Source organism: Colobus angolensis, unplaced genomic scaffold (assembly GCF_000951035.1).
Source record: "Colobus angolensis palliatus isolate OR3802 unplaced genomic scaffold, Cang.pa_1.0 Scaffold101, whole genome shotgun sequence".
Lineage (NCBI taxonomy): Eukaryota > Metazoa > Chordata > Mammalia > Primates > Cercopithecidae > Colobus > Colobus angolensis.
Window position 1 is genome coordinate 9,279,508 of NW_012111031.1, and position 6,949 is coordinate 9,286,456.

Here is a 6,949-nt window from a genome sequence, read left to right on the forward strand (position 1 = left end):
GCTGGGGTGCAGTGGCGCGATCTCAGCTCACTGCAACCTTCGTCTCCCGGGTTCACGCCATTCTCCTGCCTCAGCCTCCCGAGTAGCTGGGATTACAGGCATTCACCACGACGCCCAGCTAATTTTTGTATTTTTAGTAGAGACAGGGTTTCACCATGTTGGCAGGCTGGTTTCGAGCTCCCGACTTCAGGTGATTCTCTCACCTCTGCCTCCCAAAGTGCTGGGATTCCAGGCATGAGCCACTGTGCCCAGCCTTTATTTTTAATCTTACAACCAATTAAAAATCAAGAAATGAGCTTAAAGGAAGCCACAAGGGGACATGCCAAACAAAAATGTAGGTTCATTTTTTTAACCTTAACATGTATTTTCAATTGACTGACAGCCAATAGTTGGCAAGCTAGTTTTGGCCCATGTCAAAGCAGTAAAATAAGTCCCCTTCATGATGGTGTCCACTGTCTAATCGAGAAAAATGGGTATCTACATCATGTAGATTTGTCTAATGGTCACCCCGAGCAGCCTCTGCTGCTCAGGTGCCAGCTAGAGATAATCCCATGAAAGAAAAGCTGGCACCCGTACACATATGTTGCTTTCTGGAGCCAATTTACATTTTGTGCTTTTGTCTAGCTGAGCCAAAACAGCATAAACAATGCCAAACTCGGTTTTCTGATTATTTTCAGGCTGATCGAATCTGGCACATGACATGGTTTTATCTAATTAACCCACATGTGGTACAAAACAAAACAAATTTGAAATGGAAAGCTCTTTCTGCCTTTACTGAAAGATGGAGGTGAATATATAATTATTTTGTCCTTGTCTCTCAGCCAAATTTATAGTTGAGAGAGGAGGACTTTTTCTACTAGATAGCAAAACAAGTTCTGTGTATTACCTGTTATAATTAAAATTTATTATGTTTTCCATTTTTTCAAATTCAGCTCTTCCCTCTTCTCTCTCTGTCCTAAAAAGAGAAGAAATGTGTAGAAAGTATGTTCCTAATAAACACATGGCCTGTAAAAGGAAAAATCGTTTCTGGCTACCCACACGACACTTTTTATACCAAATGTGTGGGTTTTTTTTCTCATGCCAACCAGTTCTTCACACTCCTGGAAACCAAGTGTGTGTCCTGCAATTCAGTTCTGACACTAACTAGCCTGTAATTACCACAGACCCCACAGGTTACGGGCTTAGTCCCATGACACTGCCCCCACTTCAGATGCCAATTGCGAGTCCCAGGTTTCCATCTGTACTTCGGACTGACGGTTATAAATCAGAAGTTCCCATGACCCCCTGCACCCCCTTCTCAGGTACAAGGATTTTCTGTAATGGCTCACAGAACTCAGTGAAACATTTTATTTATTACTACTAGTTTATTATAAAGAATATAACTATTATAAACAGCCACATGGCAGAGATGCGCAAGACAAGGTATCAGGAGGAGGGGTGCACAGAGCTTCTATGCCCTCTCCGGGCACCCCATCCTCTCATCATCTCAACGTGTTCACCAGCCCAGAAGCTTTTCAAATCCTGTTGTTTAGGGTTTATATTTTAATAAACGTAAGGGTTTTTTAATTACAAAAAAGTAATAGGAAGTTCTATTACATATGCATGCTTGATTAAAACATTAGCCATTGGTGACTGAACTCAATTTCCAGCCCTTCTTGCCTCCCTGAAGGTTAGCGGGTGGGGCTAAAAGTGCCAACTCCCTAAACACATGGTTGGCTTTCCTGGCAATTAGCTTCCATTATCTAAGAGTCACCTTATTATCATAAACTCAGTATGTTTATGATATAGTTTATATGTTTGATATGGTTTATGTCATATGTTTGATATGATTTATGTTATCTTTATGATACGGTATGGTTGAAAGGAGCTTCTTATGAGTAACAAAAGATGCTCCTGTCACTCCTATCGCTCAGGAATTCTAAGGATATTAGGACCTCTGTGCCAGGAACTGTGGATGAAGACTGCTATGATTTGAATGTCCCCTCCAAAATTCATGTTGAAATGCAATTGCCAATGTAATGGTATTGGGAATGAGGCCTTTAAGGGGTGATTAGATGATGAGAGGATTAATGCCATTATCATGGGAGTGGGCTCCTGATAGATACATTTAGCCCCCGCTCTTTCTCTTGTGTGCATGCTTCTTTCACCATGTGACGTCTTTCACCATGCTATGATGCAAGAAGGTCCTCATCAGATATTGACACCATGCATAGTCTTGTACTTCCCAACCTCCAGAACAAGGAGCCAAATAAACTACTTTTCTTTATAAGTTACCTACTCTGTGACATTCTGTTACAGCAGCAGAAAATGGACTAGGACAAAGACTAAATATACGTTTTTTGTATCACTGTTTGTTTACAAAAACATCTCAAAATGACATGAGAGATCATTGAATGGTGTTAAAAGAAAAAATAAAGCAACAACAACAACAAAAAAAATGATGAGACAGTCTATCAGATTCTGAAGAAAAGTGTCAGGCAAAGTAAAAGTTCAGCTATCCATTCAGGGTCCTAGTTCTTCTATGCTTTACCACATTAAAAAATGGGGCCAGGCACAGTGGCTCACGCCTGTAATCCCAGCACTTTGGGAGGACGAGTTGGGCGGATCACAAGATCAGGATTAGATCAGGATTTCGAGATCAGCCTGGCCAACATGGTGAAATCCCATCTCTACTAAAAATACAAAAATTAGCCAGGTGTGGTGGCAGGCACCTGTAATCCCAGCTACTTGGGAGGCTGAGGCAGGAGAATTGCCTGAACCTAGGAGGCTGAGGTTGCAGTGAGCTGAGATCACAGCACTGCACTCCAGCCTTGGCGACAGAGCAAGACTCCATCTCAGACAAGAAAAAAAAAGAATTGGTGGCCTCCCTTGGCATGGTGCCTCTCATCTGTAATCCCAGCACTTTAGGAGGACTGCTTAGCCCAGGAGTTTGAGAACAGCCTGGGTAATATAATGAGCCCCATCTCTAAAGAAAATTAACAACAACAACCTAAAGCCGGGCATGGTGACACACACCTGTGGTCCCAGCTACTCAGGAGGCTAAGGTGGGAGGATCACTGGAGCCTAGGGGGTCCAGGCCACAGTGAGCTATGATCCTGCCACTGCACTCCAGCCTGAGCAACAGAACGAGACCCCCGTCTAACAAAAAAAAAAAAAAAAAAAAAAGTGGCTTGACAGTGGCCATCATATTGCTCATCTAGAATTGCTTCAGAATATCTAGCCAATACTTATTTTATTTTATTTTTGCTCTTTCACTCAGGCTGGAGTAAAGTGGCACGATCTCGGCTCACTGCAATCTCCACCTTCCCAGGTTCAAGCAATTCTTCTGCCTCAGCCTCCCCGATTAGCTGAGATTACAGGCACCCACCACCATGCCCAGATAATTTTTTGTATTTTTAGTAGAGATGGAGTTTTGCCATATTGGCCAGGCTGGTCTTGAACTCCTGACCTCAGGTGATCCACCCGCCTCGGCCTCCCAAAGTGCTAGGATTACAGGTGTGAACCACTGCTGCCTGGCCTATGCAATACAATTCTGAGAATAATGGGACTTAGCAAAATCCTGTTTCATATTAATGGAAGTGATAATGTTGTTAGAGTAGGAAGTGGTATATACCTACCATTTGTCTCTCAAATAATTTGTCTCTAAAATGATGCTAAATAAAGTAAAACATACATAAATATAAATAATCCATGGGTCCATAGGCCAGGGACAACTTGGCTAGAATAGGCCATGTGAGTAATGAGGTCTGCTTGGGAGCCATCTCAAACAGTAAGATTTACTATATGTGATAGGATCGGGATTGAGGCGCACTTAACCAGCACAACCACGGTGTGCTGTGGGGCCAAGGCCAAGGAGATGATCCACATGGTAAAGAGGTTGGTTACATATGAGGGGATTGAGCGAATAAGTAAATATCTTGAAGATAGTGGGAATTGGGTTATTAATTTTTGGAGGTACAGATATGAAAAGGGGAAACTAGAAAAGCTCAGTGGCATTGGATTAGAATTTGTGTAAACTCATGGTTTTATTTTTATATTAATATCTATCTGTATTGGTTTTCTATTGCTAATGTAACAAATTACCACAAACTTGGTGGCTTAAAACAACCCACATGTATTAACTCAGAGTACCATAGGTCAGAAGTCCAAGAGGGCTCAGCTGGATTCTAGGCACAAGGCATCACAAGGCCCAAATCAAGGTATCAGTCAGGCTAGCCTTTGTCTGGGGGATCTGGGAAAGAATCTGCTTCCAAAGCCATTGTTGGCGGAATTGAGTTCCTTGCATTTGTAGCACTGAGGTTTCTGTTTTCTTGTTGTCTTCAGCTCGGAGACTACCTGTATTGCTCATCACATTTCTCTAATCCCATCATCTAGCCAGTAACAGCACATCAAACTTTCTTATGCTACAAATCTCTCTGACTTCCCTTCTGTTCCCAGCTGGTGGAAACTCTGTGCTTTTAAAAGATTCACTTGAATTGACCAGGGTTACCTGAATAATCTCATCTTAAGGTCAAATGATTTAGGACTGTAATCATACCTGCAAAAATCCCTTCACTACAGTACCTACTGTAATGTTTGATTGAATAACCAGGAGACAAGAATCTCAGAAAAGCTGCTTTTAGAATTCTGTCTACGAAAAAATACTATCTATACTTTGTCACTGGGTCAATAGACATCTATATGAATAGATACAGAAATAGAGACATATGTACACAGGTATACATACACATATTTCCTATATATGTCTTCTGAAAGGGCCTAGAAGCAATGACACCCCAGTAAAAAGCAGTATACTTTGCACCCAAGTCTTGGTTTCTAAATACCACTCCCCACTAAAAGGAAACATGGCTCCTTGTTGAAATGGATATTTTCATGGCTGAGGCAGGAAAAGTACAAGAGAAATCTGAAACATCTTATACCAGAAAGCAAAGAAGCACTCAAAGAATGATAAGGATGTGCCAAAAGGATTCAGGGGTCTGGGCAACAGTGGCTTACGCCTGTAATCTCAGCACTTTGGGAGATGGGGTGGGAAGATTTGTCTGAGCCCAGGAGTTTGAGGCCAGCCTGGGCAACACAGCGAGACCCCATCTCTATATTTAAAAAATTGAAACAAACAAACAAAAAGGATACAGGGGCCAGCATGAAGCTGATTTCACTGTTCAAATGTGACAATCAAAGTAATGACAGTCATGAATTATAATCTATTGAATAAAATAAATATCCATGAGTGCTTGTTTGTATAAATGAATACCAAAGGGAGAAGGGAAAGTTATTCCTTACAGCTGAATGCCAGCTAATAAGTATAGAAGGAATGATGGGGTTAGAAATTACTATTTCACAATCATAAATGATTCAGGCAGAAAACATCAGTGGATGCTAAAACCAGTGGGTAAAAGTCTGATGAGGAGCAGGATATTTGCATAGCCTCAAAGTATCTCCCTGAAAATTGCATATCAACTGTTTATTAATTATTCGATAACCACAGTGTAGAGAAACCCAGCCTGTTCCATCACAACCAAGTGATAATAGTCAGCACTACCAATAATGGGACAAACTGGCATCCTATGTTTCCCGATATGATGCAGTGAGAAAAACACAGCATCTTTTCTGTGATCGTCCTGTCCAAATACAGAGCCTTATTGGAATCTTGAGGAAACATCAGACAAGCCCATATTAAAGGACACTGCAAAGTTATGAGTCTGTACTCTTCAAAAAATGTCAAAATCATTCAAGACAAGGAAAAACTTGGGAATGGTTCCAGCTTGAAAGAGAGAGGACAACTAAATGGTCCTAGATTGGATCCTAGATCATGAAGAAAGAACGCAACATGGGAGGAATTTGCTTTTGGTTTGTTTTATGAATAATTTACTGGAACAATTGGCAAAATTTGAATGGAATCTGTGTATTTGATGGTAATAGGCATTGATGTTAATTTCTTGATTCTTATGGGTATACTATGGTTATGAAGGAGAATGTCCTGATTTTTAGAAAATATACACTGAAATAGGCCAGGTGTGATGGTTCATGCCTGTAATCCCAGCACTCTGGGAGGTGGAGGCAGGCGTATCCCTTGAGTCCAGGAGTTTGAGACAAGCCTGGACAACATAGCAAGATTCCTTTTGTATTTTCTCTACTAAAAATACAAAAAATTACCTGAGCGGGAGGCTGAGGCACAAGAATTGCTTGAGCCCATGGGATGGGGGTCGCAGTGAACCAAGATCATGACACTGCATTCCAGCTTGCGTGACACAGTGAGACTGTCTCAAAAAAAAAAGAAAAGAAAAAAAGGAAAATACACACTGAAGTATTCAGGAGTAATGGGGCAATGTGATTACAACTTACACTCAAATGTATCAGCAAAAAAAAAAAAAGTTTTAAAAACCCTCTGTCTGTCGAGTTGTGCCTTCCCAAAAGAAATGTTGAAAACCTATGAAAACCTACCTCTGGTATCTGTGAATGTGATGTCATTTGGACATGGGGCCTGTGCAGATGTAATCAAGTTAAGGTCATACTGGATTAGGGTGAACCTGTGTCCTTGAAAGGAGAGGGAGATTTGGAGACACACAGACACATGCGGAATAAGGCCACATGATGGCAGAGGCAGAGATGGCTGTGAGGCAGCTGCAAGCCAAGGAATGCTAAAAGATTTCTGACAAACACCTGCAGCTGAACGACAAGCATGGAACAGATTCTCCCTCAGATCCTCCTGGAAGGAAGGAACCAACCCTGCAAATATCTTGATTTTGAACTTCTAGCCCCCAGAACTGTGAGAGAATAAATTTCTGTTGTTCTAAGCTACCCAGTTTGTAGTACTTGGCTTGGCAGCCCTAAGACACTAATACTATAACTGAGAACCCTGGTTTTAAGGGTTTTTTTTCCCCCTTTTCCTTTTGCCGCCCTTTGTATTAACTTTTTAGTGATAAAATAATAATTACTTTCCTTCTTTCCA